Below are 22,320 nucleotides of genomic sequence, written 5' to 3'. Positions count from 1 at the left end.
CTGAGACATGACCGAAGTTTTTAAACAATCAGGTTTATTTCCAAGAGATTCAGATGTCTCTCAGATTTACATTGTAAACACTAAATCACATAAGCAGAGTGTTTTTCTAGTTATTTTTTCCAGAGCCAATCCTGGCTATTATTCCCAATGACACTTTATTTTTTACATATCTTTTCCTTTTTGATTAAGTTCTGCCTTTGCCTGAATCATCCTTCAGTTACTACAGTATTTTGATTTCTTGTCCTAAGTCTTGGGAAAGCATTCTTCTTGACTGCCATATTTATTCTGCTGAGCTACAGCCATCAGAAGAGACAATTTTTTTTTTTTTTTTTTTTTTTTAGACAGAGTCTCACTCTGTCACCCAGGCTGGAGTGCAATGGCACGATCTCGGCTCACTGCAACCTCCACCTCCCAGGTTCAAGCGATTCTCCTGCCTCAGCCTCCTGAGTAGCTGGGATTACAGGCGTGTGCCACCACGCCCAGGTGATTTTTGTATTTTTAGTAGAGATGGGATTTCAACATTTTGGCCAGGCTGGTCTCGAACTCCTGACCTTGTGATCCACCCGCCTTGGCCTCCCAAAGTGCTGGGATTACAGGCGTGGGCCACCGCGCCCAGCCGAGACAAATTTAACTTTAACAGTTTACAAAGCCTACTTCAAAGTGTATTGATAGAGTTAATTATTTTAAGTAACCAGTCTTAAGATGTGAAGTAAAAATAATTTTATATATGCATATTTTGATTACTTGAATATCAATAATTATATTTCAAATATCAATATCAAACAGCAATAATTAGAATAAAAATTGTGTATATTTTTTCAAACATCACTCTTTTTGGTTTTTGATTTTGGAGACAGGATCTCACTTTGTCACCTTGACTGGAGTATGGTGCTGTAATCTTGGCTCACTCCTAAGCTAAAGTGATCCTCCTGCCTCAGCACCCCCAAGTAGCAGGGACTACAGGCACCTGCCACCACACTCAGCTATTTATTTTTTCATGTTTTTTGTACAGACAGGGTTTCACCACGTTGCCCAGGTTGGTCTTGAACTCCTGAGTTCAAGCTATCTACCCATCTTGGCCTCCTGAGTTCAAGCTATCTACCCATCTTGGCCATCTTCCAGCACTCTGAAAGTGCTCAGATTACACGTGTTATAGTGAACCCCAAGTTTCTCTTCAAAGAATCAGTATGTCAGTATGATCAGCTCTCTTATTCTTTAATTCTCTATTTTAAAGTTTAACTTCCTTGAAATTCTAGTAAACAACCTTAACAGTTTTTTTTTTTAAATTAATTTTTTTTTAACTTTTTTTTTTTTTTTTTGAAGAGGCTGGTCTTGAACTCCTGACCTCAGGTCATCCACCCGCCTTGGCCTCCAAAGTGCTTGGATTACAGGCGTGAGCCACTATGCCCGGCCAACCCTAACAGTTCTAATCAGTAGTTCACATCTGTCCCTCCAGCCCCCAGCTCCATCCTGACTCATTCCAGTCACCTGCTCCAGTAACCTGTCATCTTCTTTGACCTAGGTCACCCCTGGCTACCTGCTCTGACCCACCCATAACTGTCCTTCCGCCAAAACACCCAACCTGCCACTCCTGCTCGGAACCCTACTCTCTTTAAAATAACCAATCAGGATTAGTCTAGCTTGTGCAGTCTAACCCTAGCCAATAGGGGAACTACACAGCAGTAGGGGTGACCTCCGTCAGGCATTAGTACCCCCTCCCCACCTTGTCCAAGCATGCGGCCACCATTGCCACACCCTTCTATAGAAGTAAACGGCCTTGCTGAGAGGATTTATCTTCCAGTGCTATTTCTTTTGCAGCATCAAAATTTTACTTATAACACAGGCATAAACCACTGTGCCTAGCCTACTTTTTTCAGAAATAATTTTGATGGCAGTGGGTGGTGAATCCTGCCCAAGGGGATTGCCTAATGTTACTACACAATCAGATACCTCAAATGAATGAAAATTTCGACTGAACTGAAAAGTTCTGTCACCAACCATTCAACCGATTTGAGTGAAGAACCAAAAGCAGAGCTCCAGTAATGCCCCCAGAACTAGACACAAATTCTTCATGTCAGTTTTATAAGTTGAAATGGGAATCATAAGTTAAGCTTCCAGCCCAGTGCAGTGGCTCACACCTATAATCCCAACACTTTGGGAGGCTGAAGAGAGAGGATTGCTTGAGGCCTGGGGATGGAGGCTGCCGTGAGCTATGATCATGCCACTGCACTCCAGTCTAAGGAACAGAGCAAGACCCTGTCTTGAAAATAATAACAGTAATAATCTTCCTTAAACAGTAACGAGACTGGTGATTGCCAATTAGACTGTAGTTCCTCCTAAGGGGAGAGGTTTTATTTAGTGCTGTGCCCAGCCCACAGGACACCTGAAACCACTTACTGGGCCTCTAAGTGTCTGGCATAGGTAGAGGAGAAAGTGTCAGAAAGGCAGGTGATAGTGAGGAAAAGGAACAAAAAGCACAGACAAACCTTTTAAGAAATTTGGCTGTGAAAAGTTAAGAGATCTAGGGCTCTGGTCAGCTTTCTTTTCTTTTCTTTTCTTTTCTTTTCTTTTCTTTTCTTTTCTTTTTTTTTTGAGACAGAGTCTTGTTCTGTCCCCCAGGCTAGAGTGTGCAATCTAGGCTCACTGCAACCTCCGCCTCCCGGGTTCAAGTGATTCTTCTGCCTCAAGCTTCCCGAGTAGCTGGGATTACAGGTGTGGCACCATCACGACCATTTTGTTTCTGTTTTTAGTAGAGATGGGGTTTTGCCACATTGTTCAGGCTGGTCTGGAACTCCTGACCTTGGGAGTTCCTGACCTCACTGCCTCACCCTCCCAAAGTGCTGGGATTACAGGAGTGAATCACCGTGCCTTGCCAGCCATCGTGCCTTGCTCTGGGTCAGCTTTTAATTGTTCAGTTCTGTATTCTTTTAAACATGCAGGAGTATAATTAAATTATGTTTCGGAACCTGGCTTGAGTATTACTCATCTATATGCTATGCTTAAAATGTCCACACATCGCAGATTCCCAAGGATAGGCCAGATAACCAGCACTCTGTCTTGTTGGTTCATGAGTAAAGAAGCAAACACTCTAATTTCTGTTTGGAAAACATGTTTGACTTTAAGGCATTAGAAAGTAAGAAAGAATAAGGACCAGGTGTGGTAGCTGACGCCTGTAATCCCAACACTTTGGGAGGCAGAGGCTGAGGGATCACTTGAGGTCAGGAGTTCGAGACTAGCCTGGCCAAAATGGGGAAACCCTATCTCCACTAAAAACACAAAAATTAGCTAGGCATGGTAGCATATGCCTGTAATCCCAGCTATTCAGGAGGCTGAAGCAGGAGAATCACTTAAACCTGGGAGGCGAAGGTTGCAATGAGCCAAGATCGAGCCACTGTAATCCAGCCTGGGCGACAGAGTGAGACTCTGTCTCAAAAAAAGAAAAGAAATCAACTCAGCAGACACCTTGAGTTCAGACTTCTAGCATCTAGAACCATGAGACAATAATTTCTGTTAATTTCTGTTTATGCCACCCAGTTTATGGTACTTTGTTACTGTGGCTTTAGCAAACTACTACAAATGGGGATTAGAGTTAGACCTCTACCTCACTGGATGAGTATCAGAATTAAATAAGACGATACAAATAATATGTTTAGCACAGTACCAACTACAGAGTAAACACCCACATGTAATCATTATCACCATACAGTTGCATCTTCATTTCATATCTATAAACCAAAAATAAAATCTGAAGGCCCTCTGCAACTATCTGAATGGACTTTCTGCTTGGCAAGGGCACCCTAAAATTTAACCCGAAAGACTGGTTCCGGCCATGAGGGAAAGTGGGGGTTGGACATGCCTCATCATACCCCTCCAATATTAACACCAACACAGACTTTAAGTCTGATAAGAAACATTTACTGTTGGCTGGGCGCGGTGGCTCAAGCCTGTAATCCCAGCACTTTGGGAGGCCGAGGCGGGTGGATCACGAGGTCAAGAGATCGAGATCATCCTGGTCAACACGTGAAACCCTGTCTCTACTAAAAATACAGAAAATTAGCTGGGCATGGTGGCACGTGCCTGTAATCCCAGCTACTCAGGAGTCTGAGGCAGAAGAATTGCCTGAACCCAGGAGGCAGAGGTTGCGGTGAGCCGAGATCGCGCCATTGCACTCCAGCCTGGGTAACAAGAGCAAAACTCCGTCTCAAAAAAAAAAAAAAAGAAAGAAAAGAAAAAGAAACATTTACTGTTTATTCGCTAAAGGCTGCTACTTGGAGGCTTTAAAGTAGCAGTACCTATGACCTAGCAGCCCTTAAGTACCCCTTGAGTAGAGTACCTATGACCTGGCAGCCTCTCCACCCCTTTTGAGTTGTCCTGCTCTGCCAAATGGAACCAACGTAGTAAATCTTACATGTATTGATTGATGTATTACATCTCCCTAAAATGTATAAAAGCAAGCTATGCTCTTACCACGTTGGGCACATATCATCATGTCATGTTGGGTATATCCTGTAACCTTGGCAAAATAAACTTTTTAAATTTTTTTTGAGATGGAGTCTTGCTCTGTCACCCAGGCTGGAGTCCACTGGCAATCTCAGCTCACTGCAACCTCTGCCTCCCAGGTTCAAGCAATTCTGGTGCCTTAGCCTCCCAAGAAGCTGGATTACAGGTATACACCACTATACCCAGCTAATTTTTATTTATTTATTTATTTATTTATTTATTTTTGAGACAGAGTTTCGCTCTTGTTGCTCAGGCTAGAGTGCAATGGCACAATATCAGCTCACTGCTACCTCCTCTGCCTCCCAGGTTCAAGTGATTCTCCTGCCTCAGCCTCCCTAGTAGCTGGGATGACAGGCATGTGCCACCACGCCTGGCTAATGCTGTATTTTCAGTATGGATAGGGTTTCTCCATATTGGTCAGACTGGTCTCGAACTCCCAACCTCAGGTGATCCGCCCGCCTCAACCTCCCAAAGTGCTGAGATTACAGGCATGAGCCACTGCGCCTGGCCCAACTTTTGTATTTTAGTTGAGATGGGGTTTCAACATGTTGGCCAAGCTGGTCTCAAACTCCTGGCCTCAAGCAATCCGCCGGCCTCGGCCTCCCAAAGTGCTAGGGTTACAGGTGTGAGCCACCCTGCCTGGCCAAACTCTCTAAGTTGATTGAGACTTGTCTTTGATACTTTTTAGTTTACATATCAGAGTCACAGTGGAATTCTCAGGACAAACACAAACCTTCTCTTCTCACCTAGTGCAGCATCTCCAGACCCTTTACGGTACAGGCTCTGCTTCCTGAGTTTCTCTTTCCCCATATGCTCACACAGCTAATAACTTTTTATTCTCAGGTTTCCTTTCAAATATCACCTGCCCCAGGAAGCCTGCACTGACTTAGTCACTGCTTCAGGCCTTCTGCCATATCCACTTAACCGGGTGAGGGCAGTACTTCACACACAGCAGTGCAACTTACTGATTCCAAATTAGGCTCCAGAGTCTACCAGGGATGAGGTTAATATTCCTCTAAATTTTCTCAGCAGTGCAGTGTGAGATACTCATTAAATATCTGAGGAAAGGAGCCCTTCACCACAGATAAAGTGGCCACACACACCATCTGTAAACAAGCTCATGCTCTAAACTGGCCATTAAAACTATTCTCTCAAAGTCTGGTCTGGAAACCAGACATGCAAATTCCTAGGCCTCATCCCAGACTGCCTGAAGCAGAAACCCTGGGGGTGGGGCCAGAGTTTTAACACACCCTCCAGCTGTTACCAATGTGCTGCAGGAAGTTTGGTTGCTAAAGTGATTCCCCTGAGAATTCCTGTAAACCGCGGAGCCCCTAGGGAAGAGGGAAAGAAGCTATAGAAGGGCTCCCAGGTGCACAGAAGTAAAAGTTTTGAGCTTTCACCTTCAACTCACTTTTCTTTTTTTCTGAGATGGAGTTTCACTATTTTTTTTTTTTTTTTTTTTTTTTTGAGATGAAGCCTTACTCTATCGCCCAGGCTGGAGTGTAGTGGTGTGATCTCTGCTCACTGCAACCTCTGCCGCCCGATGCAAGCAATTCTCCTGCCTCAGCCTCCGGAGTAGCTGGGATTACAGGCATCTGCCACCATGCCAGGCTAATTTTTGCATTTTTAGTTGAGACAGAGTTTCATTGTGTTGGCCAAACTGGTCTCAAACTCCTGACCTCAGGTGATCCACCCACCTCAGCCTCCCAAAGTGCTGGGATTACAGGTATGAGCCACCATGCCTGGCCTCAACTCACTTTTCTAAGCCTATATGATGGGGTGGGTCAGTGATAACTTCAAGGTATCTAAATTGCCTAACGAGATTCCATATCTGGGAAACGAAGCTCTTCACCAGACTATTATCATCTTTTCTTTCTCTTTTTATTCATCATTAATTTTTTACATAATTTTAAAATTGAAAAAGAGACAGGGCCTCCTTATATAGCCCAGGTTGGTCTTGAACTCCTGGGCTCATGGGATTCTCCTACTTCGGCCTCCCAAAGTGCTATGATTATAGGTGTGAACCACCAGGCCTGGCCTTCTTTTTTTTTTTTTTTTTTTTTTTTTTTTAATAGAGACAAGGTCTTGCTATATTGCCCAGGCAGATCTTGAACTCCTGGGTTTAAGCGATCCTCCCGCCTCCTAAAGTCTTAGCATTATTTCTGAAGGCAAAGATGATTTTGCCAAGTTAGAAAGGTGATCATCAAAGCCCCTTAAAGTAGCAAAAATCCAGCCCCAGGCAAATAGTGCTCTCCAGAATGATAGAGTAGGGCAGAATGGGTAGAGGCTGATGATTAGAAACAACAAGGAAATCATTTAAAATCTTTGAATCTCAGGTTTTTTATTTGCAAAAGGGAGCTAATAATACCTTCCTCTTGCAGTTGTGTGGAGGAATGATATCGGTGAAAGCACCTTGCCCCTTGCCTGGCAAATAAATGGCCCTTAATGAATGTTTGCTGGATCTGAAACTAGGGCATGTGGGATGCCTGGGGAAAATCCTCTTCACTCAAGCTCGCCTAAGGCTAATTCGTCCCAGAAAGCCAAGCTTGTGTTTACACATGAAAGAACTCTGAAGCAAGGCATTGACTCAGGCAATCAATCAAATTGATGTTGGAAAGGTAGTGTGGGTACAGGGAACCAGAACAAGGGAGGTATGTATCAGGAGGGGTTAGCTAGAGTCAGAAAGAGCCTTTCCTCCAACAGACAATGCTAGCTCCAACCTCTCTTTGCCATACTCCACAGCACCCCTCCAATTTATTTGAATAATCAACAGATACTATCTAGAAATCTAGTAAGATTTTAGGAGACCAACTTTTTTTTGTTTGTTTGTTTGTTTGTTTTTTTGAGGCAGTCTATCACAAGGCTGGAGTGCCCTGGCACAATCTTAGCTCACTGCAAACTCCACCTCCTAGATTCAAGTGATTCTCGTGCCTCAGCCTCCCAAGTAGCTGGGATTACTGCACCACCACACCTGGCTGATATTTTTTTTTATTTTTTGCAGAGATGGGGTTTCGCCATGTTGTCCAGGCTGGTCTCAAACTCTGGGCTCAAGCCATCTCCACCTTGGCCTCCCAAATTGCTGGAATTACAGGTGTGAGGCACTGCGCCCAGCCAAGGAAAACCATTTCTGGAGTCTGAGCAGGCATCTGTCTTCTCATGTTTGAGACTTTTTTTGTTGCTGAGACAAAGTCTCAATCCGCTGCCCAGGCTGGAGTGCAGTGGTGCACCTTTAGCTCACTGCAGCCTCAAATTCCTGGGCTCAAGCGATTCTCCCACTCAGCTTCTCATGTAGCTAGGACTACAGGAGCACACCACCATACCCAGCAGGTTATTTATTTTATTTTTTTTAACAGAGACAGGGTCTCACTATGTTGCCCAGGCTGATTTCAAACTCCTGGCCTCAAGCAATCCTCCCACCTCTACTTTCCAAAGCACTGGAATTATAGGTGTGAACCACCCTGCCTGGCCAGGACCTTTAAGAGCTCCATAGAAAACATTTCAGTAAAGAAAACCCACATCCAGCCCTGTTAATTCAGTGGAAAATGAGGACTTCCTCCACTTGAATGTCCTCATTTGGACAACTAGACACTGAGAAAGGCCTTAGCATGAACCTGGTACTTACTGGGCCCATTAACTCATTTAGTTTCATGTTGACATTCCCTTTCTACAGATGAAGAATCTGAGGCTCAGAAGCATTAAGACATGTGCCCAAGATCACGCAATTAGAAGGCAACAGAACTAGGATCTGAACGACTATCTGCTCTTCTGGAGTGTGCCATTCACACGCCACTAAACTCCAGTTTGCACGTGTATCTGGAATCCAGCCAGGTAGGGGCTACCAGCTTCAACAGACAGGAAGTACAAAACAAGCACATGAAAAAAATGCCAACCCCATTCCAGCCAGCCATGGACTGGCCTATAAACAGAGGTCAAAGTGTAACAAAAAACAAATGCATCCCACATCTGTCCAAATTTAAGACCTTGTAAATCTCATTTAATTCATTCTTAAAAGTGAATCAGTAAATAGATAATACTCGCTCCTAGCTCTTTCACTAAAAGCTCGGACATAATTAATCTTTAGAAGCCAGCATGACTGATGTCTGTTATCTTTTCAGCAAAGTGCTTACCACTGTTACGTAATTTTACTACCTCAGTGATAATGGAAAATACATAACCTATTAAAATGACCTCTACTCCCAGACATCATCAGCACCAAATGCCAAGGCATTTATCTTGAACCACAGAAGTTGTACTTAGATGCCAGGAAGGTCATCCTCAATAAGCATTCACCAACCATGGCAAAGTTATACCTATCAATTTAGTCCATTAATGCAGGTAAGATGTTTCTGTTCTTTGGTACTTTGAACATTACCATTAAATTTTCTATGAAAATGTATACAGATCAGCAACATCGAAAATGGTAACTCTGACTACCTCTAGGACGTGAAAATGGTAACTCTTACAACAGATTTTGGGGAAGACTAGTGACTAGGCTGATGAGAGATAAAATAAGCAAATACCTGGCAACGTGGGCCGTGTACTGGCACAGCTCTGTGCTTCCTGGAGTACTTTCTCCTGGAGCTGCAGCTGGGGTGCCAGTCCCACTCACAGGGAGAGGACAGTAATGTGGTACTTCGCACCCTGGAAAAGACAGTGTTGTTAAAAATCCAACATGCTCATTCCCTGCATGGTAAGATTTTGGGAAATGCACAGAAGTTCACATACCATACAATTTGCCCATTTTTAGGATGGCTTTTAGTACTTTCACAGAGTTGTACAACTGTCACCACAATCCATCTTAGAATATCTTCATTATCCCAAAAAAAAGAAGCCCCAAACCTCTTGGCCATCATTCCCTGATCCCCCAGTTCTTCTCTCCCTGCCTCTTGGCCCTAGGCAACCACCAATCTAATTTTTGACTCTATAGATTTATCTCTTCTGGATATTTCGTATAAATGGGCTCCTATGATATTAGACCTTTTGTGACTGCCTTCTTTAACTTAGCATAATTTTTCAAGGTTCACTGATGTTGTAGCATACATCAGTACTTCATTCCTTTTTTTATGGACAAATAATGTTCCATTGTATGGATATACCACATTTTATTATCTGTCCATCAGTTGGTGGAGGTTTGGGTTGTTTCTTCTCTTTGGCCACTATGAACACTGGTGTACAAGTGTTTATATGGACATATATTTTCACTTATCTCAGAAATAATGGCCAGGCGCGGTGGCTCAAGCCTGTAATCCCAGCACTTTGGGAGGCCGAGGCGGGTGGATCACGAGGTCAAGAGATCAAGACCATCCTGGTCAACATGGTGAAACCCCGTCTCTACTAAAAATACTAAAAATTAGCTGGGCATGGTGGCGCTTGCCTGTAATCCCAGCTACTCAGGAGGCTGAGGCAGGAGAATTGCTTGAACCCAGGAGGCGGAGGTTGCGGTGAGCCGAGATCACCCATTGCACTCCAGCCTGGGTAACAAGAGTGAAACTCCGTCTCAAAAAAAAAAAAAAAAAAAAAAAAAGAAAAGAAATAATGAAATTGCTTCCCCTAATGTTTTCAGTTTTCAAAAAATGGAGAAAGTGAGTTGCCACCTAAACTTTGGTATCACCAGTCTACCTGAGAGTCACTCTGAGAAACAAGATCTTGTAAGAATTTGTGGCTGGGCACGGTGGCTCACACCTGCAATCCCAGCACTTTGGGAGGCCAAGATGGGTGGATCACAAGTTCAGGAGTTCAAGACCAACCTGGCCAAGATGGTGAAACCCTGTCTGTACTAAAAAATACAAAAAATAGCCGAGCATGGTGGCAGGTGCCTGTAATCTCAGCTATTCAGGAGGCTGAGGCAGGAGAATCACTTGAACCCAGGAGGTAGAGGTTATAGGGAGCCAAGACCACACGCCACTACACTCTAGCCAGGGTGATGAAGTGAGACTCCATCTCAAAAAAAAAAAAAAAAAGAATTCACCTTTCAGGTTAAACAGGTATTCAGCAGGTAAGAAAATAGCTAGAAAAAAAATTTTTTAGGCCAGGCATGGTGGCTTATGCCTGTAATCCCAGCACATGGGGAGGCCAAGGCAGGTGGATCATCTGAGGTCAGGAGCTCCAGACCAGCCTGGCCAACACAGTGAAACCCCATCTCTACAAAATACGAAAATTAGCCGGAAGTGGTGGTGGGCATCTATAATTCCAGCTACTTGGGAGGCTGAAACAGGAGAATCACTTGAACCCAGGAGGCGGAGGTTGCAGTGAGGCAAAATCTCACCACTGCATTCCAGCCTGGGTGACAAGAGCAAAACTCCACCTCAAAAAAAAAAAAAGAAAGAAAAAAAAAATTTTTTTAAAGCCAGTCAAATTTAGCAGTGAGGGATTGTATACCAACTTTAGTGACACTAATGTTAGTAAGTTCTGATAACCCACTACCATCGGACCAGCCAGAAATAATTTTTTTTTTTTTTTTTTTTTTTGAGATGGAGTTTCGCTCTTGTTACCCAGGCTGGCGTGCAATGGCGCGATCTCGGCTCACCGAAACCTCCGCCTCCTGGATTCAGGCAATTCTCCTGCCTCAGCCTACTGAGTAGCTGGGATTACAGGCATGCGCCACCATGCCCAGCTCATTTTTTGTATTTTTTTTAGTAGAGAAGGGGTTTCACCATGTTGACCAGGATGGTCTTGATCTCTTGACCTCGTGATCCACCCGCTTCAGCCTCCCAAATGCTGGGATTACAGGCTTGCGCCACTGCACCCGGCCAGAACATTTTTGTTATGGTAAAATACACATAAAATTTACCATTTCAAAGTGTACAACAGGGAAAACATTTTTTTTCTTTTGTTTCAAGTAAATGCCTTTAGGAAAATGAGAGAAAACATTTTAAACTAAGAGGGAATTTGTTTTTCATAGCATTTATAATACTGGCTTGTGTTTATGGTTTTGTTTTGTTTTATTATTATTTTTTTTTTTTCTTAAGGTTATACCTGGATTGTTTTGTTTTTTGAGACAGAGTCTTGTGCTGTTGCTCAGCCTGGAGTGCAGTGGCACGATCTTGGCTCACTGCAAACACTGCCTCCTGGGTTCAAGTGATTCTCCTTCCTCAGCCTCTCAGGTAACTGGGACTACAGGTGTATGCCACCTGTAATGGCTTTTAGTACCTTCAGAGAGCCCGACTAATTTTTGTATTTTTAGTAGATACAGGGTTTCACCAGTTTAGCCAGGCTGATCTCAAACTCCTGGCCTCAAGTGATCTGCCTGCCTCAGCCTCCCAAAGTGCTGGGATTATAGACATGAGCCATGGTGCCTGGCCTGGGCTTCTGTCTATATTGTGGGTTTTCCACCATCAGGAAAGATGGCAAATATTTTGTCATTTTACACCTAAGTGCAAGAAAACCCAAGAAATACCCCTTCTGCACATTCTTATGAAGACTGCATGTGCCTTTCAAATACCACAAGGAGGCAAGCTCCTTTCTAGGTTGATCTTGTGAAGGCAGCTTCACTTGGGCAGTCACAGGAAAAACTTTCAGTGGGAGGAAGAATGCAGCCTCTCACCCGTTCTGGACATACTCTTCTGTTTGCTAGACAAAGTGATATTGTGGCATCTGTGCAAAACACTCTACTCCCTATACGATGGAATAGAAAGAAAAGATGGTGTCGATTTTATTTGTACAGGCGGGAGGCACATTTCCCTTCTCCCAGGATCAGCAGGAAATGTAGGCAAAGGCTAAAGCTAGGCCATCTGGACATTCTACAAAGCAAGCCACAGGATTAGAGCCCAGCCCATACATGGTTTCTATTATTACTTCCAAAGATAAATAAATGGCTTACAAATCGACATGTGCTTGGTTATGCTTTTGGCCCTCATATGCAGACTTTTCTACAGGTATCAGCTCCAAACAGAGCTTATTTCTTTTATTAAAATGGCTTGCTTTTTAATTCAAGCAGTTTTCTGCATATCTAAAGCATCCTGGCTTTAGCTTTCTTTATAATAGTCCAAGGGGTTTTGTCATGTATACAAACCCCCAATAACAATCAGATGCTTCTAAAATATACTATTATTGAATTGGGCCTCTAAGCAAACACTTGGCAGAAAGAAATACAATATATTCTTGGACTTCAGGAGTATTGACAAATAAATAAAATTGTCAGGTAACATGAGTTAAAGCTGAAAAACTTTACAGATTGCAAAAGGAAGATCCATAGGTGGCTGATATTTTTGTATTTCGGTGTCAATTTTTATTCTATCTTTCTCCATTTGTGGCTATACTGAAACTGAGTTAGCACTGGAAAATATATCCTGAGCACCTACCATGTGCTGGGCAATGGGCAAATATGCCCATGTATAAGTCATCCAATTTCTGTTCAAATGAACTTGCAACACTCAGTCAATGATTGGCCAAAACGAGCAGTTGGTAGCTGCTCATTTTGGCCAATCATGTAACTGTGCAGTTTGCAGAAGAGAACCTTAAGCATATCCCTGCTTGCAGACAGCAAGAAAAAGTATTACAGAGGGGGCCAACTGTGGTGGCTCGTGCCTATAATCCCAGCACTTTGGGAGGCCGAGCCAGGTGGATCACTTGGGGTCAGGAGTTCAAGACTAGCCTGGGAAACGTGGTGAAACCGTGTCTCTACTGAAAATACAAAAATTAGCAAGGCATGGTCATGAGTATCTGCAGTCCCAGCTACTTGGAAGGTGGAGACAGGAGAATCACTTGAACCTGGGAGGCAGAGATTGCAGTGAGCCAAGATCGTGCCACTGCACTCTAATCTCCTGGGCGACAAAGCATGACTCCCTCTCAAAAAAAAAAAAAAAAAAAAAAGTTATAGAATGGGAAGCTTGAGAGGAATTAATGAATTCCTGAGGTGATTATAAACTGACTTCAAATTATGTTTTGTTTGTTGTTGTTGTTTTTTGAGAGAGTCTCATTCTGTCGCCCAGGCTGGAGTGCAGTGGCACGGTCTCGGCTCACTGCAACCTCTGCCTCCCAGATTCAAGCAATTCTCCCTGTCTCAGCCTCCAGAGTAGCTGGGATTACAGGCGTCCACCACCACACCCAGCTAATTTTTGTACTTTTTTTTTTTTTTTTTTTTTTTTGAGACGGAGTTTCGCCCTTGTTACCCAGGCTGGAGTGCAATGGCGTGATCTCGGCTCACCGCAACCTCCGCCTCCTGGGCTCAGGCAATTCTCCTGCCTCAGCCTCCTGAGTAGCTGGGATTATAGGCTTGAGCCACCGCGCCCGGCTAATTTTTGTACTTTTAGAGATGGGGTTTCACCATGTTGGTCGGGCTAGCCTTGAACTCCTGACCTCAGGTGATCTGCCCACCTCTGTTTCCCAAAGTGCTAGGATTACAGGTGTGAGCCACCATACCCAGCCTCAATTGTTGTTTTAAAATGCAAAAGCAGCTGCTCCTAAAAACTATGAAGTATTATGTGTATGTTGTCATAATCAGAATACTTCTTGAAAAGAAAGAATGAGACAGCATTCTTGGAAGAAAAGAATCAGCCTCACTAGTCCACCAGGCCAACAGAAATTTCTGGTTAAAATGTTCATAGTACAACTTCTTTTCACAGAAGCTCTGTCTGAAAGCCACGCTATTGATCAGAATAATCTACCCTCCTAATGTTGATATCTTTAACAACTGCTGAGAGGGGAGGTATTGGGACTAAAAGCCATCAGGAAGACCAGAAAGTGCCAGATTAATCAGGAGGGGTCAGCTGGTCCCCGGATGGAAACAGAGCAGGTCAAAACTTCTGGGCTTATTAATGGTGAGATCACACCTGTGAATAGCCACTGCTTACCATAAGCTTAGTGAGGGATGTGAATATGTCCAAAGAAGGCTGTGTCAGGTAAGAAGGGGGTCAGCAGACAAAAAGGGAGATCAGTGAAATAATGTTTCATCCTTCTGTATTCGCAGAACTCAGAGTATTACAGATACAAGGAAGATCCTGTTTGTTTTCTGATGCAGTGCTGTTTCATCCAGCTTAAGGAAACCGTCTCTCTCTCAAAAGAAAGGCACATTCGACTTCACTTACTAAGGGTCACTTTGTAACAAATAATTTGACTTCTGTTTGGTTTGGTCAGGGGAAATGAGGAGAGGCAGAGATCTATTTAGGTCTATTTAGGGTATTTATTCCAATTGCTAGAAGAGGTTATCTCCAAACAAAAATTAATAATCTAGCAATCAGTTTACACATCTGAATCATGTGAGCTTGTTCAGGGTGAATCGCTTCATGAATGACCCGGCGGCAGAAACTTAAGAACATCCCGTTTCTGTCTGAGAGCCACGCTCTTGATCAGGATGACTCCTATGAGGCGGTTTCCCACTTGTAAAATCCGAACACTAAACTAGAATTCAAGAATGGTAAATATATGGGCCACGGGTTGCATTTCGCCAGTTCCCTAATCATAGGTTCAAACCAAACATCCCTAAGCAGTTGTGATATTCCTTTCCCGCTAAGCCCAGGTTTGGCCTCGGGGTCCTCCTAGCTACATACTCCATGCAGCCAACCATCAACTGACATCTGCCTTCCACATGAAACCTGTTTGCCATCCCTGGCAAAGGTTCTCTCAGTTCTAAACTTCTGTTGTTCTGAGACTACGGTCTAGGCTACAGCAGCCCAATCTCTAGAGGCTACTTGGAAAATCACAGCTTAGTCATTACAATGTTTTCCATAGCCCCGGCTGACCAGCGCTAACCTCTGTGGACTCTGATAGAGACTCTGTATGCACCCTGCCCTCTCCACACATATACACAGTTCCTTTTACTTTCAAGACAATAACAGTAGAATAATAATAATAAAATTAAAATGTTGCCTCATAATTCCATTCTAAAGCATCCCTGAAAATTCCCAAAGAAAATTTTTTTTTCTAACAAAATGTACCCTTTTACAGATGGGAAGAAAATCTATCAAATGTCTCGCCAGTGGCACTACTGACATTGTGGGCTGGAAAATTCCTTACTGCAGGGGGCTGTCCTATGCGTTGTGGGATGTTGGGCAGTATTCCCCGACTCCACCCACTAGACCCCAGTAGCAACCCCTGGGCTATAACAACCAAAAATGCCCCCAGACATTGACAGTCATCCCCTGGGGAGCAAAATTCCCTATTTCCACCTCCCCATTGAGAACCACTGACCTAAATGCTTCTAGTAGTTCTCTTGGGGAGATAAGACTGTGGGTAACTTTCCCCCTTATTTTTCTGTATTTTCTAAATCTTCTATAATGAATGTATGTTGTTCATACGATAAAAACAAGCTAGTAACTTTCTAACTATTAAAAAGAAATATTTGCTACACAGATACAAGTTGATCAGTACGTGCTACTGTGTGACTACTCAGTTTAAAAATTAATTCAGACCCTAAAAATACTGTCTACCATACAGGAACCTTAAATTCAACTTATTTTTAATGTGTGAAAAACACAAAGAAAGACTTCAGAGAAGAAAGTTAGAACTAAGGCTTCTAGCCATGCATAAAAAACTTCTGAATTTTTCTTCATCATGGTAAATCAGTGGGGCTGCAGAAAGAGATGCCAAACGAAACTACTGTTTCAAGAAAAGTATTTCCCCAAAACACAGACTACAGGTACACTTTAATCAGAAAACACTTGCATTGTTGAAGAAAGTTATAGTAATAAGGCATATTTTCTTCATTCTTAAGAATTGCTACATTTGTAAACCATAAAAAAAAAAAACACTTCCAAAATCAGAAAATTAAAAATTCAGATTATCAAAACGGGCTGTAGACACACCCATTATTCATCTCCTTGGGTATTAGAATATTATCCAAGAATGTCATTCCTGTTTTTAAATCAGTCTAAGAATTCCATCTCCACCAAGAAGAAACAAGTTCTCAATGAAGAACTCATCTATTATCCCCACAAGATAGAGGACCTTTCTTTCTATCTGGGTCCCCAAAACAGCCGAAAAGTACATCTATAGCGAAAAGCTTCCACCCTCCTCTGCTTACCCAGGTTGTTGCCAAAGGTTCACGTGTCTTCTGCTCTCAGGTAGAAGTTCTCTTTTGTTAAGTGGGGTAATACCAACTGCTGCTTCCAGAATACCGATATATTTCTTGTACCTCATCCTGTATATTTCAGTCACTGTTCAGCTGAAGCAACTGAACTAATCTTTACTGAAAGCTGCTGTTCCTTTAGATGTTCTCTATGTAGCCCTAGCTAGATCTATTAAACACAACGGTGGTGATGGGGAGCAGATCACAAATAAATAAAGAAAAATGTCTTCCAGATTTCCCTGCAATGGCAGTATTATACGAGGCTACGGAATTCTGAATAAAGCACTAATGAAAATGATTTGCAGAAATGACTGCGGTTTTAAACATAGCGATCTAATGTACACTCCAATTAATCCGCACATAAATCTTTGAGGCTGCTAATCCTTCAAGAACTAATGGCTCATGAGGTGATTTATCTCAAGGTCTGGTAATAATTGGTCCAAAAAGCCTGCCTGCCGCTGGATGGACTAAAATCAGAAGCAGATTTGCTCTTTCTACAAATATGTCTCTCTCTAAAAGAATGTGCTTTGACAAATGAGGGAGGAATTCCAGTTGTCATTTTATAGCAATGTATTTCTGAATACTATAAACTCCTTGCTTGGGTTAATAGCAAAGATTAATTAATTAAGAAACAATTTGGTGGGTTTATTATCATTATTAAAAATACCTTTTTAAATACCTCTAGAACCCAACATGTGCGAGCCCTGTTAGCATGAAAATATATTGTTTGGAGAGGTTCAGAATCTACCTTATCTCTATTTTTTAAAGTCTCCTTTTGGCTTTGAAGAGCTTCCCTACCTTTGTCCATGGGTAAAGGACCACCATAATGGTGGCCCACTCGATGGGCCATGGTACACATGATCCACATACTGGGTCAACTAGTCTTCCCTGGGGTGAACATATGACCTTAGGAGGGAAATGTCCTCTTTCCACTGGATTTGCTGATCAGGGCCAGTAGGAAGTCGGAACTCTTGATAGTCATGTGCCCCACCACATGGAGAGGGCCCTTCACTAGTATTATAATAGCTGAGAAAAACAGAACCAAGAGAAATGTCATGACATCACTTGAACTTCTGGATCCAACTATGCCGAGGACCACTGTCTGTCACCCTAGGAGATCTCAGTTATTGTTTTATTCAAGCTAATAAATTGACTTTTGTGAAATTTAATTTTAGTTGAGTTTCTGTCACTCTGAAAGAGTTCTGACTTACATAGCTCCTTCCTCACCAACTTCAAGCTATTTATTTTTTTTCTATTTGATATGCTATGGCAACATACAAGAGTCATGCTGCTCCTTGACTAAACAAATGCACACATAAAGGGAAGCAAAATAGAAGGGGACTCATTATGCAGTAACTCTGATTAACCTACATATGCAAAGTGAGTGTCCCAAACCTTTCCCCATCCTCCTAAATCTTGAACCCTACTTCTACAGATTCTCTTTCCTCAGTAGCAAGATTCTTTTTAGCTAAATGACCTAAATCTCCAAAGTGGGTCACACATACCAACAATCTTTGGGATGTGGGAAGGAAGTATTAAGCATCAATTTCCTCTTTTCTTTTTTCATGCTTTAAAAATACAAGTGTTGCTGGGCACAGTGGTTCACATCTGTAATCCTAGCACTTTAGGAGGCTGAGGCAGGAGGATAGGAGGATTGTTTGAGCCCAGGATTTCAAGGCTTCCATGAGAAGACACATATAATTGTGTCATTTTATTCCAGCCTGGATAACAGAGAGATACCATGCCTCAAAAAAAAAAAAAAAAAAAAAAAAAAAAACACACACACACACACACACAGGAATGTTTGCGTTTTAAATACTCATACTATTTACCTTGAGAACTAATATATTTTACCTAGGAAGTTGAAGCTCTTGATAGTCATGTGCCCTGCCACCTGAAGAGGGCTCTTAAATAGCATTATAATAGCTGAGAAAACCAGTGCCAAGAGAAATGTGATAAGGCACATTATTTATGACCTAATATATTCATGTATATGATAGAGTGTACTTAAAAATCTGACGAGTATATGAGCAAAAAAGTTTAAAGTTCGGTGACTTTAAATAACCCTTCCACTACTCCCTAAGCCTCAATTTCCCCATTTATAAGATGAGAGGACTGAATAGATGAAGACTAAGTTTTCTTCCAAAAAACAACAGAAGACTAAGAGCTCCCACCTCACTTGGCCTGATTATACAATTAGTATAATCTGACCACAATAAAGTAAAAAACAAGGGCTAAACCATTTGGTCTTGGAATATTTCATTTCCATAGTATTCATGAATATTACTCCCACTGGTTGTTCTGCAAACAATTAGTACCAGTTAGTCCCAGGAATTCTTTTATAGGCTGAACTTGCTTGGCTACAGCTGCCACCTCTGAGTAAAGGTCCCATACAGCCCTCATTTAATCACACAGGAAGATGTAATTACACTCACACAACAGTCATTGTTCTAACAAATTGTATTTTGGATGACGCATGATAAAAATTACTATACAACCCTCTCAAATAAGAAACAAAGCCTCAGCTAACAGTAAGAAAAAATCAACTTAAACTTGTTACCATTGGAAGCTGTTCTCCTGCAGTGAAAAGTGACATATTTTGCAAATAGGATGTTTTAAAGTTTTATTTTTATGGGACTTTTTATTGCATTTAACATACAGCTCTTACAAAGTGATTCTTATCTATGATGATTTCATATAAAATTAAAATTGGGTCTTTCATTAGGAAAATAATTCTGCCTCAGCAAATACAGAATGAATTTGCTTTTCTTCCCTAAATGAGACTGTTCAACTTGCTAATTAATTTATTCATTTTTTAAAATGGTCATCTTTGTGTCAAATCCCTCATAATTGTACATAAAGATAATAACACAGGAAATAATAAGTCTAGCTAAAATACCCCTTCCAGATATGACCCTTTCTTTATAATTCTACAGATTCCTTAGAAATAAGCATCTATTTGGTTAATTACCTTAGAGTTCTAGTTAAAAAATGTTTGTAAATATACATGATCCAAAAATAGCTTTTAAGTCAGAATGCTCAAGTTCTCTTTCTTGATGATTAAAATTGAACATACAGCTTCACAGATCAGACTGACATTTCCTTTGAACTAATATTTCTACTTTATTTATTCTGGAGGAAAACAGTGGCCATGCTTCTTCACTGGGTGTTTTAACAGTTACTGTGCTATAGAAGTATAAAAGTGGAAATGAACTAATGCCCTGTACAGTCTGTTTCACAGGGTGTGGTCTGCTTTTCAGGAGCTGGAAAAAGCTTTTAACTAAAAGTAGAAGAGTTAGGGAAACAGTTTTTTTTTTGTTTTTGCTTTTTTAGCTCTACTGAAAATAACCCATTTGTCTTTATGCAAGCATTTCATTATTCTCTTCCTTAATATTTCCATAAATAGTATCTTTACATATTTGCTACTCAGATGCCCCACCAAAACACTGTAAGAAAATCAGATTACAGGATGTAAAAGAACTACCAAAGAGTTAATAAAGCTTGGTGTGGCCCTTCTAGACTCACCCCCCTCAGCCCAAACTAGCCTTCTCTCTTCAGAGTCATTCATCAGAACATATTCACTACTGGGTTTAAACTATTACCTTCAACTGGATGTCATCAAATCTATTGTTCCAATCCTGTCCTCCAGCACAACCCAGTCTATTTTGGAAATAACCCATGTTTCCCTCCCCATCTGCAGTACCCTTCGCCTTTTCCTGCTTCTGTGCGTCCACCTCCTGGTTCTACCGGCATGAGACCTTGAAGACACCATCACTCATTCCTGTGCGTCTCCAGTGATACCACCCCCATGACACAGGGGAAAGAGCGCTGTGGTTCCATGAGAAGACTCAGTTTGAATCGCACCCTCTACTGTTTAAGACCTGGTGACCTTGAACAAGTTACTGACCTTTCTGAACCTCTGTTCCATCATCCATACAGCTGGACTAAGAACACAACACAGGGGTTGTTTTAAATAATAAATGCAGTCGGGCATGGTGGCTCACACCTGTAATCTCAGCACTTTGGAAGGCTGAGGTGGGTGGATCACATGAGGCCAGGAGTTCAACACCAGCCTGACCAACATGGTGAAACCTGGTCTCTACTAAAACTACAAAAATTAGCTGGGTGTGGTGGCAGGTACCTACAATCCCAGTGACTCAGGGCTGAGGCATAAGAAGTCTCTTGAACCCAGGAGGTGGAGGTTGCAGTGAGCCGAGATCATGACACTGCACTCCAGCCTGAGGAGATAGAACAAGACTCTGTTGTAAAATAAATAATAAATGCAATAATGTGTGTGTGTGTGTGTGTGTGTGTGTGTGTATACACACAATAGATATCATCCCTCCCTCTCTCCTTTTTTTCCTCCCTCCCTCCCTCCCTCCTGCCCTCTCTCCCTTCCTTCCTTTTCTCTCCCATCTGTCCTTTTTCCATTCCTAATGCCTCTTCAAGAAGAGTGGTCCTTGTGGGAAAAACAATGAGACTGAAAGACAGGCTGGCCAAAGGGTACAGGGACCCAAGGGCTGGAGGGAGCAGTGGAAAACACCACAAAGAAAGGAAAACAGGCTCCAGAGTCCTGCTGCGGGTAGCAGAGGAAAGGGCCTGGCTCTAGTGGGCCAAGTCAGGATGCCCTCCCTTGTGCTTGTGATACTTCCTAGATTTTTTACCTGTGCTACTGAATAGTTAAAGCCAATATTAAAATTGCTTAATTGACTGCCCTTCCCAAACAACTTCTATGTATATAATAATTCATAGATTCTTTGGGTATTCTCAATCCTAAGAACTAAAAAACTTTTAAGTCGGGCACGGTGATTCATGCCTGTAATCCCAGCACTTTGGGAGGCTGAGGCGGGCAGATTACCTGAGGTCAGGAATTTGAGACCAGCCTGGCCAATACATAGTGAAACCCTGTCTCTACTAAAAAATAATACAAAAATTAGCTGGGTATGGTGGCGCATGCCTGTGTTCCCAGCTACTTGAGAAGCTGAGGCAGGAGAATCACTTGAACCTGGGATGCAGAGGTTGCAGTGAGCCAAGATTGTACCACTGCATTCTAACCTCGGCGACAGAGCAAGACTCCATCTCTCATAAAAACAAAAAGAAATAAAAACTTTCAACTCCTTATGTGAGGGAACACCGCTCCCTGTTACTGTTGGTAGAAACTGATCTTATGCTGTTTCTACTATGAGCCTAGAGTGTAGGATTCTAGCAGTTCCCTTGCCTGGGAGCACATGAGCAATGAGATATTGCACAGAATTCAGAATCTTGGCAGGAGCTGGTTTAAGACAAGCGTGACTTGGCCATTGACTGGGTGAGGGAAATATCAGTTACCTCTGCTCTGGAATTTTAGGAAAGGAATACCCCGCACATCAGAATCAGGAACTTCCTAATGACTACACTGGCTATGACATGTTGAGATACAGCAGTCGGCTGATAGCAGCTGGAGAGAGTAGTTCACAGAATCCCATGGTGCACCTGCTGACACATCCCTCCTACTCTGTAGCATGAACTGAGGGGCCACAGTGCCTGGGACTAAAGTCCAGCTCCATCACTGACTAGCTGTGTGACTTTGGAAGAGTCAATGTCTCTTTGCCTCAGTTATCTGTAAAGTGGGTCTAATAATAGTGCCTACCTCATAGAGTTGTTTTAAAAACTAAACCAGTTACTGCATGGAAAGCACTTAGCACACATAACATCCAGCACATAATTTACACCATGTAAACATATATTAATTTCCTTGCTGACTAGTTGTGGCTTCATTTCTTCCAGAAAGCTTTCTTTGGTTGAATCCCCAGACTGGTTTGGTGTTTCTATTCTGC

The 22,320-nt window shown here is 42.3% G+C and overlaps 1 protein-coding gene across 1 annotated transcript in view; it reads right to left on the bottom strand.

Moving 5' to 3' along the window:
- The window catches only part of TJP2 (tight junction protein 2), a 142,626-nt gene that overhangs the window by 102,139 nt on the left and 18,167 nt on the right, over positions 1 to 22,320 (bottom strand). The window contains exon 2 of the mRNA XM_039461280.2: positions 9,021 to 9,141. The gene's annotated coding sequence lies outside the window, so the exon portion shown is untranslated. The remainder of the gene's footprint in view (positions 1 to 9,020; positions 9,142 to 22,320) is intronic.

This window comes from Saimiri boliviensis, chromosome 2, assembly GCF_048565385.1.
Source record: "Saimiri boliviensis isolate mSaiBol1 chromosome 2, mSaiBol1.pri, whole genome shotgun sequence".
Classification (NCBI taxonomy): domain Eukaryota; kingdom Metazoa; phylum Chordata; class Mammalia; order Primates; family Cebidae; genus Saimiri; species Saimiri boliviensis.
Note: the sequence above shows the minus strand (reverse complement) of the source record. Positions and strands in the feature narration are given on the sequence as shown.